We start from the raw sequence: 18,774 nt of genomic DNA, 5'->3' as shown, positions 1-18,774 counted from the left end.
CAGTTTTCAGGAAAACACTATACTGGGATCAGATTGGTATGCACTGTCCCCTGCATTAGTATTGCAATTAAGAGTTATTATTACCAAGTGTCCAAGCAGGATGCGAACCTGGAGTGCATTACCCTCCCAATGTGCCTGTGAATAAGTCTACTGTGTTTGTTTGCAGATGCCTTCTCGAAAACATATGTTACAATCATTTGACCTGCTGAAAATGCAGAACCCCTCAAAAAGTCAAACTTGCCAGAGATATGTTGGCCCAAGTCTGTTACCAGCCTGTTTGCCATCAAATTGCAACAGCCAAAGATGACAGCCAAAGAAGGCTGAAGAACTGACAATCACATTGTGCACAATGATCACAATCACCAAGAGATCTGCTGCTTTCCAAGCCAACTTAAGGCCATACCAATAAATAATGTCTACAGAAAATAAATAAATAAATAGAAATAAATTAAAAAAAAATAAATAAATAAACAAGAACAAACTATTGAAATGTAATGTGCCAAGGGGTTGGTCAGTTAAAATGAGATTTTCCTCCCCCAAATACATGTTTTTCTCTTACTGTGTGTTATTTATCAATCTAGGTTGTTTTGGTGAGTGTTGTCCAGTGTTTGAGTGATAGCGATTTAAAGTGACACAAAAAAAAGGAAAAAAAAAAAAACATGACCTTGTCACTTGGGATAATCTCATGTAGGAACTATTTTCTTGGTGCCTAACTTAATCTGCGTAGCAAATTGTCATGTTGAAGGAAGCTTCCATCTACTCACATCCTCTGGAAACCATGAATGTTTGATTTTGACAAATTCCTTTTTTGAGTCCAGACCATGGTCGATGTATCGTCATGGAGCAGGTTGTATAATATCCAATGAAAATGCATACGCAACAGTTGGTATGATATCCCGACACGTTCTCATTCCAAGTCTTCACATGGTGCTGGTCTGTCAATGACCTTCCACGTCTGCGTCAGCCGTTTACGCTCCGGGATGCAGTTACGGTGATGTCAACGGCGCGGTTTAGTTCAGTTTAGCATGAGGATAAGCTGGGTGTCTTCTGAAGACATTACTAAAAAAAAAAAAAACAGTGTTGCTCTGTTAATATTGTTGTGGTAGAGCTGAGAAGAGCTTCTTTGGTAAGTGTCAGCAGCCACCGTTTACTAAGCACTGGCGTGCCCCACAGATGACTTCAGACAGACGTTAAAGACTGAGGCAAATCAATATTGGGCCTATGTGACTGATTCAGCTATTACCAAACAAGTTCCCACCAAGACTTCACCCCCGCCATCTTCCACCCTGCAGCCCAACAAGCAGCCAGTGTCAATAGCTGTCGGCTCGGCTCGTACCATTCCCCAAACGTTCCTTTGATCTGAGTGGAAAGCGGAATGCTAATCAGGGTGACAAAAGAAAAGGGACTCCTGGTGGGAGTGCTGCTAACTTTGATGAAACTTTCATGCTTGTTCCATGTGTCTGAGTGGAGCTCAGCTGCAGCAGAGATTGTGTGGCTGACTTGCGGTTGTTATGCCAACAAAACAAAACCATCCCTGAATGCTGGTTTACTGTTCACTTGCTCCCCAGCCGGCCCAGATGGCATTTTGTTTGTCTCGAAGATGTCATCCAGTATACGGCAGCAATGTGGGGCTTATTACAACACAGCTGTCTAATTAACACCACACACTCATGTACACTAGTACCCCCCTCTGTGACTTTGAACCCTTTAGTACATCTGCTTATAAAGTCTTGTACAGTAGCATCTTACCCTTTAATGTCTTTTCAGCTGAAGGTTTAGCCTGCTTTGGTGTTGTGTTTTTAATCTCAACATGGATTTAGATTAACTAATAATGGGAAAAAAAACATTTCTCTGTGGATTCCCTACAGTATTCCTTTCTTCCTTACAAGTCACCCCTCCTCTCATATCAATCTTTACTCTTTTCGTTCTTCCTTCCTTCCTTTCATCACTTAATTTCTCTCTTCCTTATCACTCCTTAACATTTATTCCATGTTCTTCCATCTCTAATCCTCTATTCCGTACCAATTTCTTTCCTGTCCTTCCTCCTCCTCAAAAAAGCCTCCCTTCTTTCCTAGCCTCCATTTTACTCTCCTACCAATCTCCTATATTTTTGTTTGCTTACGGTCCACCTTTCCCTTCCCATGTGCTTCAAATGATGTGCTTGTTGGAATGTCAAAACATGTATGGAACCCCCTCCCTGCATGCTTTCTGATGTCAGAATTGAGGGGCCCCGTATCCAACATTATTTTATAAATCAGGCAATCCGGAGGGCCAGACACAGCTCCTCAGCATGGGTAATGTGTACAAAGGGGCGTTTCGAGGAACTGAGGGTATTAGCGGTTTAGACTGGACCTCTGTCAGGGGATCAGGGGGGATCCTCTTCTGATGCTGTTTTTGATAAGCAAGCTCCATTTTGATGCTTTTTTTTATGCATTTTGGCACTGCATTCATGTTAACAATAGAAAAATAATTCCAGAATCAATCACTTTATTTTCATTATGAATTAGAAGATGGTTAAAGGGGCCAAACAGCGCCCTACTGGGGTCAGATTTGGTCCTCGGGCTGCAAGGTGATCACTCTGCACATCACTCTACTTATATTATGTTATTAGCAGCAGCGTTATTGCCTGACGCTGCCCTTCAGTGTTCCATGTACACAGGACTGGTTCTGTCCAGCCGCATTCTCAAGTGACCCTGCCCGTGTGCATTTCATGTGGCCATGCCTGGTGTCATCCATATATAATATCAATGCCACAGGTTCTGTCCGTGTGCATTTTCATCTGATGCTGTCCAGCAGACTTCTGCTTGGATGCAAAAGTTGGCTTTTGGGCATCATGCTCATATGCCAAAAGCACTGACAGAGCAGATATATTTGCCAAGTTAGGAGGGAGAATGAGCTGCAGCTATGACTACACCTGCATCCTATTCTTCAAATCTGGAGGCACACAGTAGTGTTGTTACATATGTCGTTGCCATCGTCGCGGCTTTTTATCGGATGCATCCATTGGTAACTCTGAAACGTCCGAGCCCTTTAATGCATAACTTCAATCAATTAACATATAAACAGGTGAGTTAAATAAAAATTACCCCTCCACTGCTGACATGAACAGGGTGATTAGCCTTGATCACCCTACATCATCATTTCCGGTGGGTTTACTGCCCGAACCACGTCACCAGTTCGGCCAGCTCTAAGGTTCGGCTCGGTGGATCACCGAAGTGGACTTTCATTCCCTTTGAACCCCTGAAAGACTCTGTCTGGTCCCTGTGTTGCTTTTGGGTCCTACCACTAGCCGTGACAGGAGGGGATTGATTCACTTCTGGAGCCAGCCTCAAGTGGCCATTTAAGGAACTGCCATATTCTGCTTTTCACATTGGCTTTGCTTTTTAAGCCTCGAAGGCTGTTGCTTGGACAATACTTGATGCAAAATTTGTATTGAGCAAAACTTGGCATTTATTTCCATTTTTTTCCCCTAGCAGCCAAGTCTGCCTTCCTTGCCTGCTAATCTTCTTTCCATCCTGTCTCTAGCCTTCCTTTGCCACTGTGTGTGTGTGTGTGTGTGTGTGTGTGTGTGTGTGTCTGTATTTACATCCCTGGCGTCCTGCCAGTTGCGTCTGGGGTCCCTGCGGTTAGCTGATCAAACATCCCACAGGTCAAGAGGGAGAAATGATATTGATGTAACACACCATCTTCATGCTGGGCTATCTTCCCCCTGGGCAACCACTGCTCTCATTCAGTGAACGCGAGTATGCGTTTGTGTGGATGCCAAATAGAAAATTCAGGCTGATTTGATTTTGCCTCTACGCCTTTGATGTTAACCATGATAACAAGTGCCAATTACAGGGACTCCTGTTTTGGACAAAACCATCATGTCAGCTGCATTTGCACTGATGTCAAATCATGACAAAAGGACAGATTATGACATGCCTGCTCCCCCTCTGCAGTATTTACTGATGAGTCCACTTCCTCAAACACTAATACAGCATTCTAATTGTTCCCCGCAAGCTCTGGGTTCTTTCTCTGCTCAAATCCAAAACCATGTGTGACAGAGTTTAGAGCTAAAAGCGATTCCTAATTGAAGAAGCTGCTATGTTATGTAAGAGGGACAGATCAGTAATTGGGTTAACTTTAGTAGTCAAGTTCTCTCCAGTGCGTCACGCTTCATCATTTAGCCGGCAGGGCCCAAGTCCAGAAAGTAAACCACTCGGCAAGCATTAGACCATATTAAGAAAGATTAAGGCCACCATTTCGACGCTCCAAACTGAGGGGATGCCCACATGCCCTGGTATTCATTTCTAATGACTGATTTTCTGTTTTGTTGGCAAAAGGGATTAGTCAAATGTTTCCACTCTGTTTCCCTCCTACCTTCAGTCTTGCCACCCCTGTTTAAAGCGTAACTGTGATTGGTCCTTCCCCCCTCACAGATGCTGCCCAGAGATAGCTGTCCAGTTGTGAATATGCTCATAGACATAAAAATCCTGAGCACCACTAATCTGCTAGCTCTGAATCTCTTCTCTGCTCTCTTTTCTTTTTTTTTTTTGCCCCCTGTCTCTCTGCACTCTTTTCAGTTTTCTCTTTGCTCGGTTCATGCTAGTGAAGTGAAAGGGATGGCATGATGTTTAGTGAATTATTCAGATCCAGGGAGCAAAATCTGAGGCTGCTGCAGCTCACCAGGCCCCGGCCCTTTGACTGGATCCCCCCAGGGATATGCTGAAACCAGCATGACCCTCCTCTCTGCCATACACTGACGCACACACTCTTTTACAGTCCAACGCAGGGACAGAGGAACACACTCCCAGGCACATGCATACATGGAGGGGCAGGGAAGCTATATTTGCAAAGTAAACTGCAAGTTAAAGTGTAAGTGGTAATGTGTTCAAAAAATGCATAAATTTTCATACTGCATTTGCACACAGAGAATGGTTATGTAAATTTAGCAGACAGATGTGGTTGCATAAAGGTCTTAAGTCTTGGTAGTGCTATAAACAAGCTACAATGTTCACTGCACATCACATGAGAGTGCTGGCAGAAGAAAAAATGTACTGCCTACTCTGGATTTATTGGAACCTTACCAGTCGTAGACCTAAAAACTGACCTCAGAATGGCACTACAGAATTGGTTAAGAAACCGGAAAAGTCAAAAGGGTACATCCTCTTGGGAAGTATTTCTCAAATGTCATGATTGCCATGTTACATTATGCAAAACATAGTGTGCAAGTGCACAAGAAGGTGTAGGAGTGCTGTTTGAGGAAAAGCCAAAGATTACTAACATACAAAAAAGGATCATCAAAATGATATAGAGTGCTAGATTAATGGCAATATAGCTGTAAGTATTGTGTGTTGTGGGTTAAAGAATGAATGGTTTTGTAATGATCAAAATGGTCTCCCCAGAACATGTCACAGTATTGTGCCCTTTTACAAGATATGGTCCCTATGGTGCTTATGAAGAGTATCACAAATAGAAAGGGGTGAATATGCTCTGTATGTTTAATGGCAAGATATCATATAAACTGTGACACTTCTGAAGTACAAGTAGAAAGTTCGCATGGTGGTACAGGAAAAACCACAGGATCAAAATACAGTGGTTCATCTTCTGGTGCATATGAGTTTTCCAGCCAGTTCTCATTCCAAACTCGGTTTTGACAACGCTTTTGTTTCACAATTACAAAAGGCACCTTTTGTGTGCATATGAAATGCTGCTGGATGGGGGGGGCTAAGAGCACATTCAGCTTGACTTTCTCTGTGATCTGGGTTGATACTGTATCATAAGACTGATTAGGGATGCTGAATTAGCTGTAGGGTCTCCCATCAGTATCCTTTATCTCCCAATAATCTCTCGTCTGCTGAAGGTACATTAATTCATTCATCAAGGTCATTAAACAAATTAATCTGTCTTGCTAAATAAATCAATAGATAATTTTTACTCGTGTTATCTGGTGGTAATCTGCTCACCTTTTATTACATTCATTATTTTTTTTGTGTGTGTTTGTTATTCAGAGGTACTACGCATATTGTTAGTAGTTAGGGTTATTTAATCTTTCAAAAATGGTTAATTAATTGCATTTATATAGTGCTTGCTAGTCTCATTGACCACTCAATGGACTTCCCATGACAGGCATCATTAACACATTCACACATATTTGTACATTGGTGGTTACTATCATGCAACATGCTGCCGGCTCATTAGAAAATCATTCATGCACACTTACAGGGCAACTTAGGGTTCAGTCTCTTACCAGGGACACGTCGACGTGCTAGGGATTGAACCATTAACCTGCTGATTGGTAGCCAACCTATACCCCCTAAACCACTGCCAAACCTGATTACATTCGTTGTGTGTGTGTGTTATTTCACCATAAAACCATTATGTTACATATAAGGATCAAAAATTAAACTTCTATGCTCAGTTACTCATGGCTAGTGAATGTTTGTGCTCATGGTCATGATTATACAATACAAATTCTGTAGTTTCTAGCAAGCTATTTTGTATGCACAGTCATCCAAGGACCCCACTGAGAGGTTTTCTGGTGCGGTATCATGCTATTTCCACCTTCACTTCTAACAGAGAACAATCATTTTTCACACAGCTGCAATAGCTAAATTGTCAGGGTCATTTTAAGCGGCCCTCCGTTACCTAGAAGTTATGCTTATATTCTACTTTTTGGGAACAGCAGATACATTTTTAGTGCACATATAATACCTTCCAAATTGTTTTCGATTTTTTTTGTTTTTTTATCAACATAATGAGGACGTTTTTTTGTTTTTTTTTTAATGAATGTATCTGCAAAATCCTAATCATGTTTGAACCAAGCGTATCTGAAAAACAACATATTTAAGTTTCCTCAACAACATCTGCTTGTTTTTATGGTTCATATCTGTCAACTTAAAGCAGTTGGTTAATGCTAGAAAAGGTGGTGGTTTGGGTGAGCGGGGACTTGAAGAATGAGTCAGCAGGCAGCTTCTCTTTGCATATTTTCAGAAAAAAACACCAAAAAACTATCTTTCTCAAACTTTAAGCAAGTATTGTATTGAGTGTGAAAGTTCATTCTTGACTTTGAAATAGTAGTTTGACAATATAAAAATCTGGAGCTTTCCACTTCTAGACCACCAAAGTTCCAATACTTCCACATGTTTGAGCTGCAGTTAAAAGTTCCTGACAGAGCATGTAAAAATGATCAAAGTTGCTTAAACCTGCCAACTCCAGGCAGGAACTTCCTCCGTTTGATAAAACCACTAAGTAACCTAATTTTTAACAGAACTTTTGGAGCATTTATGTAGAAGCAAACAACTAGTTCTGATGTAACATATATACAGCCTGTTCTTATTCTGAACATGTCAAATACTTCTGCTCTGTTGGTGCTTTTGGCCTACAGGTGTGAGGCCAAAAGCCACATTTTGTGTCCAACCGGCACGCAGCTGGATGGCGTCAGATGAGAATGCTCTTGGACAGACCCAGTGGCGTTGTAATTATACACTGGCGTATGATCTTTTCCTAACAATAACCAAGTCTTTTTGTGCATAAACCTAACCACCTGTCAACTACACTGTTAACACGTGCATTTTACATATAAAACCTGTTCTCATTCCGAAGTCATGAAATACTGCCACTTTGACAGTGCTGTCGGCGTGAGTTGCTGACACCAAAAGCCACTTTTCGTGTCTGCATGATACATTCCAGGACAACATCAGCTGAGAACGCATCCAGACAGAACTGGTCATGGTGTTGTTAAACAGTGCCCGACGGCAGCTTCAATGGCAACATGATCTGTGGATGTGTAGCGTCACTTGAGTAATTACATCTGCATGCTACGCCACTGATTGAAATGGTGCCAGTAATACAAGGAGCATAAGGCCAGCTTTTTTTTTTTTTTCTACACCTTACCATGTGCCTCCTTCCCCAAATCTTAACAGCTGTTGCAGCATGTGCTTTTGTTAATGTCTGGGTGTTGGTTGCCATATTGACATCATGATAGCTGCATCCCAGAACATCAATAGTAGAAGTGAAAGGATAGGCAGGGCGTAATATGTAGATGTGATAGTCCACTGCAAAGCTGCAATATGCAATGACTTGGGACCAGAACGGGTTGGTATAATGGACCACAAGAAGGTGTCAGATAAATGAAATGCTGACAATAACATAAAATAAGGAGCTGGAAGGTTCCCTTTCGGGTGGGTAGGGGGGTGAGGTGGTAAACAGGCCCAATAGACTTTCACCTGGGAGCCAAACCCTGATATTTTTTTCTAAACCTAACCATGTGTTTTTGTTGCCAAATTCAAACCATGTGCTTTTGTTAACGACCTGGCGTTGGTTGTCGCGTCCTGGAACATTAACAGCAGACGCAGTACGACACCAAGAGCATAACATGCAGATGCAAAAGTCCACTGACCAAGAGGCAATATGTGACAACAGGATGAGAACGTGTTGACATATTTGTGACATGTTAAGATACAAATGTAGAAAATCTTTTGTTTGCATAAATGCACAACACCAACAGTTTCTTTTATGAGACTGGGTTGAATAAAAGCTGAATGAAAATTAAATTGTTTCAAACGGTTTAATTGCTGGTGGTTAATGTTTTAACATACCTTCTCTCCCTTGACATTACATGTCAGCATCAATGTGAGGCATGTCAATTAAATTCTGAGACTTCTTTTTAGCAAAGTTTGACAACAATTTAGTGAGTTATATATTTCCCTTATCTTGAACTTCAAACTATTTTGATCCATTTTTATATGCAATTCTGCTCTCTTGTCACTGAACGAAGGCAGCTGTGTGAAGAAGACCTTTAATAATAAAGTATTAATGAGAGCAAGAGCGGCTGCTGACTGACACGCTGTTTACCTTGTGTTTTCTCTAATGCACCTACACCCTGCTCTCCCCTCTAACGTACCCGCAGGCAGGACTTAGTTCACACACACACACACACAAACACACACACAAACAGGCATACATACCAAGGTAGAGTGTCTGAATCAGTCTGAATGAATGACAGGGAGAGATAAATAAGCCTTTTTGAAAAATCCAGAAGCCTCTCGAGGGTCAAGAACAGCATGAGAGGAGAAGCTGATGGAAAAGATTTACAAAGCCTCCTGAATAAGCTTGAATACCATCTCTAATTATATTGATGGTAAAAGGAAAAGCAGAGTTATAAGCTCAGTAAATGCACAAAAACTCTGCTGGCACAGGCTGGAGTCAATAAGTAAATCTGCCGGAGTGAGTTTCCCCTTGCATATTTTTATCTCCTTTTACTTCCCTCTCAAACTCTCCCCACACCCACCTCTCCAACTCCTCTCCCCGTGTGCGTGTGTGTGTGCAGTCAGGCTGCAGGCACTTTTCTTCTACGACATTACAAATGAGCTCCAGTGCTCGGCCCAAAAGCTCCCTTTTAATCTTTTGCCCTAAGAAGGATGACAACATTTATAAGTAGACAGAGTTGGACAGGGCAAAAAAAAAAAACATCTCCTCTTATTGACGCTGCTGAGTTTCACTTGGCCCCCGCAGCTATAATATACACACATTCGCCAGAAATTTGTCTCTCCGCGGAGCCGTGGCCCCTTAGCTCCGGGAGATGAAGAGTGGATTCCCCTCTCCGCCACTGATTTTTCCTCCCTCATTTCTTTATTTGTCTTCCAGGCCGGGACTCTTTCATTTCTTGTTGGCTCTCTGGCGTTATAAAACATGAAAGATTTTCTTTAGCCCTCGTTGAAAATGTTGAGAGATGGTATCTGCAGTGGATGAGAGGGATACCGGGCGGAGGTTGAGGGGCTGCATGGCGGGTTGGAGCCCGCATGACTTCCCGCTGTCGGGGAAATACAAAGTCACAAATCTCCCCTGGCACCCGTGTGAAGGATTTCAGTGTTTTCTGTCTTCTCGGGGTATATCATCTGCCGTGCATCTAACTCCGCGGAGGGATGGCGCAGAGGGGAAATCACTTCTTTTAATCAGAATTATAAATCTGACAGCCTGTGGTTGCTATCTGCCTCCAAATCGCGCACCATACCTCTTGAGCAAGGCCCCAAAGACAGGTTAGATTAGAGAGGAGGCCGATCAGATACACAGCAACCACGACACACAGACTCTATAAGCTTCACCCAAAGATCCCACACAAACACAACAACACTACAGTATGATTAATTTTTATAGTTGGACTTGTCACTGCTGTCCACCTACATATAATATATTGATGGTAGAATTGATTATTACTGCACTGTTTGTCTATGTGGGAAGCCCTTACAGATGTTTTTACTTTACTTTTACTGGCATCCTGTTTAAAATTGCATCACACCTGATAAGAATGATGGTCAAAATAAAAACAAAACCTTGGTTGCTGGAAAAAAAAAGAAACATATTTTGTTTGACTGTACAGATTTAAAGACTTTTTCTGGTTTCGTGCAGCTTTGAGAGGAATATATTTGGACAGGTTTTCCTTTTAATCCTGGATTCAATCATGACGCCTGACTTTATTACTTTATGCTATTAAAGAAATATAGCAATATCAGATCCCTGTAGATTGCATGGGAAAGAGATCTTGGAACCACAATAACAGAAATTGCATAGATAAACATCCTACGTAACACAAGGCACATGTTAAGAGTCCTATGATATTCACACCGGGCTAATTCAGTTTAAATGCATCTTCCTGAAATCACATTTATTTTGTTTAAATTTATTTAACAGTACATCAAGGTCCGCTTCTTAATCTGCCTTTTTTGGTGTCTTTGTCCAGTCTTGGCCATGTGCCAGAGTCTTTGCATATGGCACAAAACTTGCCCTTACATAGTGGTGAGGGGGCGTTACCAATGTTACTTGGTGAGTTAAGATCATGTGGGGTTTGTCATTGAGCATGTGATTAACAACAAATTTGGATGGTTAAGAGTTGACTTCCATTATATTTTCTCTTAGCACAAAATTAAGAGAAAATATAAGAGACATTTAAAAGAATGTTGCTACATGAGGCTCAGTGTCTAACAAAGAATGTATTCCGAAGAGAAATGTGTATACAGACTATCGAAGTCAGATGTGTGGTTGCAACTTTTCGATTTGCTGTTTTGCGGTCCATCAAGAGCAGCAGAAACATTAGTTGTGAAGAGATTAACTTGGGAACATAAACAGTGTGCACTGTTTGCTTTGTAACAACAAGGTAGGTTTCTGTTTAAGAATTAAAAAAAAAAAATCTCTTTATTTCTGTCATTCAAGCTGCAATTCCACCTTCGACCACAGTGTGGGTAGCAATGGCAGAGTGGCGCTGTCTGTGTTTTCACTCATTGACTCTACGGGCAGAAGACAACGTTATTTGTGAAGTACTTTTATACAAAAGTGGCACAGGCAATGGGTGAATGAGACAAAGGGCCTCTCCAGTCTCTACCTATGAGAATTCCTAATGTCCATGTACAATTCCCGATTGGGCAACCCATTCAGGAGAAAAAATGGATGCAGAGTTTTCCTCATTCCATAGAAGGGTATCTTAGGTTTGTTAAATTTTATGTTTTATTGATGTGTGAGGAAACTATGTAGAGGCTAGAATTTTTTGTGAAATATGGCCTTTTTTGTAAGGTAATAGAAAATAAAAAAACTGGCAGTAAAGTTACATAAGGGAACATGACAAAGCTAGGTCATGTTTGGGTCACAGTGCTGGTTTTGACACTGATGAGGTTGAACATACACATTAATATGCATATGACAAACCACAGCTGTATAATTAGGAGCTTGCCAGGCATGCAAAGGACCCGAAACAAGAACAAGGGGGGAAGTAACAGCCATTGGTGAGAAAATGAATTGTATAATGACAAGAACCAGAGGAGGACTGGGCAGGTGTTTTGGTGGGTGTTCAATAATGATACCTGAAGATGTGTGTTATCAGAAAGAATCAACACTTTATCTAATACTGACAAGAGTAATGATACTTCCAGAAACTAATGTGCAGGGGTCAGCTTGTTAGGTCAACTAAGCACAACGAGTTGCCATGATGAAAAATAATGAAATTCTAAAATGAAAAATGACTGACTGTATGGCAACTGCACAGATCCAACTCCCACCTACCTATGCAGTGAGCTGTGGCCTGGCCAGAGAAACTGAGTTTTGTCAACTGATTTAAAAGGGTGAAATTCAACCGATGCATTGCTTTTTAAATCATGACACAGTGATTAGGTAAGACATTACATCTTAAACAACGTTTTATTCAAAATATGGTTAAACTGTCTCTGAGCTTTGCTTGTATTTTACTTTTTACAATGGTGTTTTCTTTCCAACTGTTCCATGTAAAAACCTGGTCAAACTCTATTCTGGACTGTCGTTGACTGAACTCAAGCTTTACGTTAGTGTTGTTTTCATTTTTAATATTCCATTATTATTTCTTGTTCATTTTTGACTTTTCAATGAATGACACACATACAGTCTGAAGGTATATAACGCAGGAATTGTTAGCTACTTTTTGTAAAACAACATTCAGACTTGGCCCCTTCTCCCTACACCGCTTTTGTGTACACTGCAGGAGCTTACCAACTTACAACCAACCAGCCAGCTACTTTGTCAGTGATTTTGGTATCAGACACCAATGCCAAAAGCCACTTTTCATGGCAGTATGGTGTGCCACTGGATAATCTCTAACATGGCCAGACACATCTTTTTGCGGTGTTATCATCTGCCAACAGTCAGCCAGACAGCACTTGGCGCATCAGTATGAAACGCGAATGATACATCGGATGATAAGGCTGCTGGAAAGAACCTGTGTTGACTGTATGATACACCGCTGGACGGTATCAGGTTGAAACACTGCAAGTAACAAGGTAATTAAATGGGCTGGAAGGTCCCTATAGGGCGGGTGAGAACACTGGTGGATGGACCCAACAAATCCCAGACCTTTATGTGTGAGTTCATTTTTTGCTTCCTGTCTGAATGTCTTTTTTTCCTTACCATGTCCTTCTTTTACCTAATTGTAATCATGTGCATTTGTGGACTTCCCAGCATTGGATGCCATGTGCTTCTGTTGCCTAAACATAACCACATGCAGCACTATCCCACAATGTGCTTATGTGCTCAACAGCAGATACAGAAGGATACCTAGAGTGTAATATGTAGACACAGAAGTCCACTGCAAAGTGACAACATGTGATCACTTGGGATGAGAGTGCATTAAAAGTATGCATGTAATGTTAAAAGAAGTCCACACTGACTTTTAGTTTCACAGAGGACACCGACAGTGGTCTCATTAATGAAAGTCCAGTGATAGACCCATCCACCACCCTGGCCTTCCGCCTATGCAGACGATCTCGCTCTTCATACTACCTCTGGGGTTTTAACATCAAATGACACCCATTGCGTGATGTTGCCATGTCAAAGAATTTGTGTGTCTATCCTGACAAAGCATCCTAATTTATTTTCCATTGGCATTGTTTCCATGGTGCTGGCACATAATAATAATAATACTAATAATAATAATAACAATAATAATAATAATAATAATAATAATAATAACTGGAATAACTTTATTTATGAAAACAGAGTTTACAAAGTGCTTTGACAAACAAAACAAATGCAGAAATGGGAAGTATAGAAGGCAATACAGCAACAGAAAGCCAAACAAGTCCTACTGAGCACAATTGAGACCAAACTAGGGTAGTGTTAGGATCAAATTAAACGAAAGGACATGCATGATGCAGTGTCAAGAGGTTGTGGTCATTTTGCATCTTCCTGTGGGAGCAGGCTGTTTAAATCAGCTCTGATGGATCACTTTTAATACCACAGAGAAAGAATGGAAGCAAAAAAACAAAACAAATCACAATAAAGCATCACCATACAGGGTCATACATTAAAAAGTAATCACAAGCATTATAGACAATATGAGAGACCATTGGTTTAAAGTTGTTGAGGGGAAGAAAAATATAATTAATTTTAAAGAAGTAATTTCAAAGTGCAGCACGGTCTGTTCCATTTATAAGCAGAATCAGACGCGCACCATGAACTCACAAGATTCTAATGCGGTAAACAACTTTAATTAAGCATCCTCCTCTCTCTTTCATTCCTCTTGTTTGTCTCCGCTAAAACATTAAATATATGCTGTACAAATACATTTGATTCTGCTACGAGCCTACAACTAAAGCCACATTGTGCTTATTACTGCGCCGTACATGCAGGTTTTCCTTGGATATCACTTCAAACATGCAAATTAATTTGGCTTCTTGATTCCCTTTGCGAGTCTAACTGAATTGTTACAGAGTGTTTTTGCAGCTCCGGCTGTTAAAACAAGTGCCGAAGCACTTTGCGACTTAATAACTCCCTTTACAATCATGTCTGTGCAAACAGCAGAAGTTGGTGCCATGGAAGTGCGAGGCTCCAGAAATGTAATTTTTCTCTTCTCCTTGAGGCCCAATTAAGAGTGTGCTCACAACCCTTAGAGTCCAGTCCACTGATAGAGTAAAGAAACAAAATATTTAGATGATTAATTACCACTTAACAACAACAAACCACAGACCAACCAGCTAGAAATAACATAATTGGGGATGGAGCTTTTTTAAGCAGCTTTCTGCGGAGCGCACTGCGCCGTTCTCTATGATGTTCTGCTGTCTCACTATGAAATATTAATGCACATTGTGTTTTCTCCGGCTGAATGCTTTGTGCTCAAACATTTGCATTAAAGCAGTTATTGCATTTCAGCTGCTTCTAAAGCAAACTGTGATTACTTACTGCTGTCGGGAGGTGAATCAACAAAACGTCTCTGCTGGACCACAGGCGGGATCTGTTTTGCATTGCCAGCATTCTGCTCTGTCTCTTCTTGTCTTTCCCCGAAGTGACAGCAGGTTAATCTAAACCCAGGATTTCTCCCTCGCACACAAACACACACACACAAACACACACATCCTCACACAGTGTTGTTTATTACCTTGTGTGTGTGTGGCACTCTAGAGTGGCTGGAGCAGCCAGTCATAATAAGTGAGGATCAAACTCGCCTCTCTGATGAAAGCAATAATAAAAAACAGCGTTTGGCTCAAGTGCTTTTTCTCTTTTGCGACATTGGTGACATAACATCAGTGGACGACGCTCTCTGACACACACACACACACACACACACACACACACATAACCGAACATATCAATGAGAGAACAGCTGGCCTTCTGGCGTGCGTCGCGACACTGTAGCATGTTGGGAGTGTTGTCCGGGATGTGTGTGTGTGTGTATTCGGAAATCTGCAGAGCGTAAACAGATGTTCAAAATGCTGTTGGCGTCTCCTGCTGTGTCCCTAACCTCAGCACTCCACCCCCTCCTCCCCCATCTATCTCCCTCTATTTTTATCTATCTCGTCCTATCTCTCTCTTCCCCCCCTCCGTTGCTCTGTCTCTTTATTAACTTTCTTCCTCTCCCCTTTCTCTCGCTCTTTAACACAGTGAAAAAGAGGAAGTCATTGCTTATCTCGCTGCCAATGCAAGCGTGTGTGTCCCCCACACCCCCACATCCCAACCCCCTCCCGGGGCTTGTTATGGTGTGGCGCACGCCAATGACAGATAACGACTGGGCTAATGAATTTCTAAACTAATCTATATTTGTACACAGTTCACAAGGGGCCAAGCAGGCAGAGGGGAGAGAGAGAGAGAGAGAAGAGGGGGTGCGAAAGTGGTGGGAGGGGCAGACAGCCAACGTTAATGAAAGCGAGGGAGAAGGTGAGGGGAAAGCTAAACAGGCCTCTAACAGAGGTAAGAGACTGAGCTCAATAATGGAGGCATCATCTTTTTGGGGGATATGGTGCGGCGAGCCACCTGCTCCTTCTATGGCGAGTCTAAATGAACGCTGCAGTTGTGTTGGAGCTGGCAGCGAAAGCTGGCCAATCGTCTCCTAAGGAGCCGCTGACCTGCCTAAAGGAGCCTTGTGTGGCTTTTGTCCAGCTGTCTAAGTGCTGTTTCGGGGATGATTTTGGCATGAAAATGGTCAGGTGTTCCAAATGTTTTCCAAAAATGTTGAGAAGGTACCAAGAGAAAGTCCTGTCTTTATGTTGAGGACTGCTGTAAATGTCTCACTCGGGGTCCTGAAACAGCTAGAAGTACTCCTTTACTAGTCTTAGGGGGTGTACTTCTCAGAAAACGTGTTATGTTTTTTTCCAGGGTCCTCACACATTATTAACAATGCATTTTAAAAACTTTTCCATAACTCATTCGTAATATGTTACCCCATTTCTTAGACTACATTTAAGGAGTTTAACCTCTTAAAACGTGGATGGACATCACTTTCCTTGTACTGTGTTCAGATGCCTTTCGCAGGTATTTAAATCTTTGAACCCTGAGCAAATTGGTGCAATTTATTTCAAAAACATGGGGAAAAGGCAGTGAGCAACTTGATAAGATATTTTCCAGAAACTGCAAGATATTAGTAGATTAAGAAAATTATTTGATGAGCATGATATGCCAAAGGCAGTGTCAACTGAGAATGCGGCCAAACAGAAGTGATGGTCAAACGAGGTCTTGTTAACCATTTTATTTTATTGTCTGAGCCCAATAGATGGGCTGAACTTTTTGACCCAATCTGAATTGCAATTCATTGGGCTTTTTTCTTTTAACCATAAGCACCATCTAGTGAGCTCAGAAAATTTAGAAAATTTGCTCATGAGGCTTGACTTGGCCATCACTACCAGATAGGATCTTTCGCAGTGTTACGGATATGCTGCTTGATGGCCGGATGGCACCTACCTTGGCACCATTATATGCTGACAGGCGGTGTCAGTTGGCCAGATGGAACCTGTCGCATCTTCATGATATTCCACTGGATGACGTCAGGTTGAAACCTAGCTGGTAAGAATATAACATAAGGAGCAAGAAGGCTGGCTGGTCCACAGCAGGACTGGGAGCACCTCATGTTCCCACAGTCACACCAGTCTCCATAAAACACACTCCTCATCTCCCTTCTCTCACCTGACTCATCTGCTCTGTCGGATCAGCATAAAGAAAAAGAGTCACCTGGCAAATGGCGCTGTCCAGGATTTAGCCAAGTATAGGTGATTCAAAGGATGCTACAGTTCCTGATATCTTTCCGGAAAGTGATGCCGTAACAGCTGTACAATGGCTGGCAGGATGTTAGGCTTTGTTCAGACTGCCAGCCCAAATCCCATTTTTGTCATAACTAGATTGTATCCAGATTGATTTTATGAAGTCTGAACAGCAAATAGCAACACAAAATTAGATTTTTGCAAATCCCATCCAAACCACATGTGGTGACGTGTTTCAAATCGGATTTCTACAGATGTGTCTTCAGTCCAAACGCTCTGGTCATTCAAATCGGATATCAGAGCATCCTTCACATCACTGACAGCACGACACACAACGACCGTGGCCAAAGTTCCTGTGTAAGGTGGGGCCTGCCATGAGTTCAGCTCGAAACATTGTAATTTGTAACAGTCTCCTCTGTCGCTGTCTGTCTGGTGCAGCGGAACAGTTCAGCACTGTGACTTGGCAATACAAGAATTTGGATGGCGAGATATTGTATCTCTGTTTCTCCACTGCTCATACTTATGCGTTATTAATCTGCATCAACAGCACACATGCTGCCTACGTCATTACCATGGCAACCCATGCAGATAATAATAATAACAATAACAATAACAATAACAATAACAATAATAATAATAACAATAATAATAGCTTGGATTTATGTAGCGCCTTTCATGGGACCCAAGGACGAGATAGGTCAGAACAGCTAGCTAGCTAGAATTCTGCAGAAGGAGAATTTACAGAGTGCTGAGTTGATTTCCTCAATCTAATGAGTAACCCACAGAGACTTGCAAAATAAACATAAATGCATAAATTTAGTGGCAGAGAGGCAGCTAGAAGCTCCCGATGCTATGTCACCTTGGTGGCACTTCAGATATCTGGAGTGATAATTCCCAAAGTAACACCTCATGAAGGGGTGCCAATATGCAAAGGCATAAGTTCCCCAGACCCTGCGCTGTCGTTGTATGTGGACATTTGGAACTACCTGTCAAACTGCGAATGCTCCAAATGATGTTAGTTTTTACTGTGAGTGCATTTTGCCTTTTTCGTTTCCCTTTTGTAGATGGCTCAAACCACAGAGGAAGTCTGAACACAAGATTCATTGGAGCCCTGGAGCTCTGATGTTTTTACATTAGATTGAGTACAGTCAGCTGAAAAAATATTGGTGTATTTTTTTTTTTTTTATCTTTGCTTTTCAAAGAAATGCATTTTATATTGAATTCTAAGTTGTGTCTGGAGCTGACTTCATTTACTTCCTTTACACAAAGTTTTTTCTTAACCATTGTTATGCTTTCTGAGTTCCTACTGAGTTAGTTAGAAATCCTTACATGCTGCAAGTACAATTCTCCACTTGGATGCACAACATTAGAAGACTGATTTCTGTTTTGCATTTTCTCGTCAGACCTTTTTAATTTTGACTTGATTTGATGGACAGAACGGCAGGCTCCTGCACACGCCATCACTGAAGCGTTCGATGGTCTGACTAAGCTAAATCTACAGCTGTTATGTTTTAGATTATAACGAGCTCTGGAGGCTCAAACATAACTTAAAAAGAGAATAAAATAGCACACTAGTTTGCCAAGTATTGATACATGATATCTTTTTGGGTGGAGCTTTTCTTTGCATTTCTTGTTTTCTTTCAGGTACAGTGTTTGAGATCTGTATTAGTCACTAAGAGTCAAGCTGACAGGGTATGAAAGTATTTCGACCAAGAATGATTTAAGAGCGCACAAAACAAATCTGAGCACTACTCAATCTGCAAGTCAACAGTGGAGAGAGTGCACAGGCACAGATTTGTAGGAGCAG

Source organism: Plectropomus leopardus, chromosome 8 (assembly GCF_026936395.1).
Source record: "Plectropomus leopardus strain MGB_pleo_1.0 chromosome 8, ASM2693639v1, whole genome shotgun sequence".
NCBI lineage: Eukaryota > Metazoa > Chordata > Actinopteri > Perciformes > Serranidae > Plectropomus > Plectropomus leopardus.
This window is presented reverse-complemented; position numbering follows the sequence as displayed.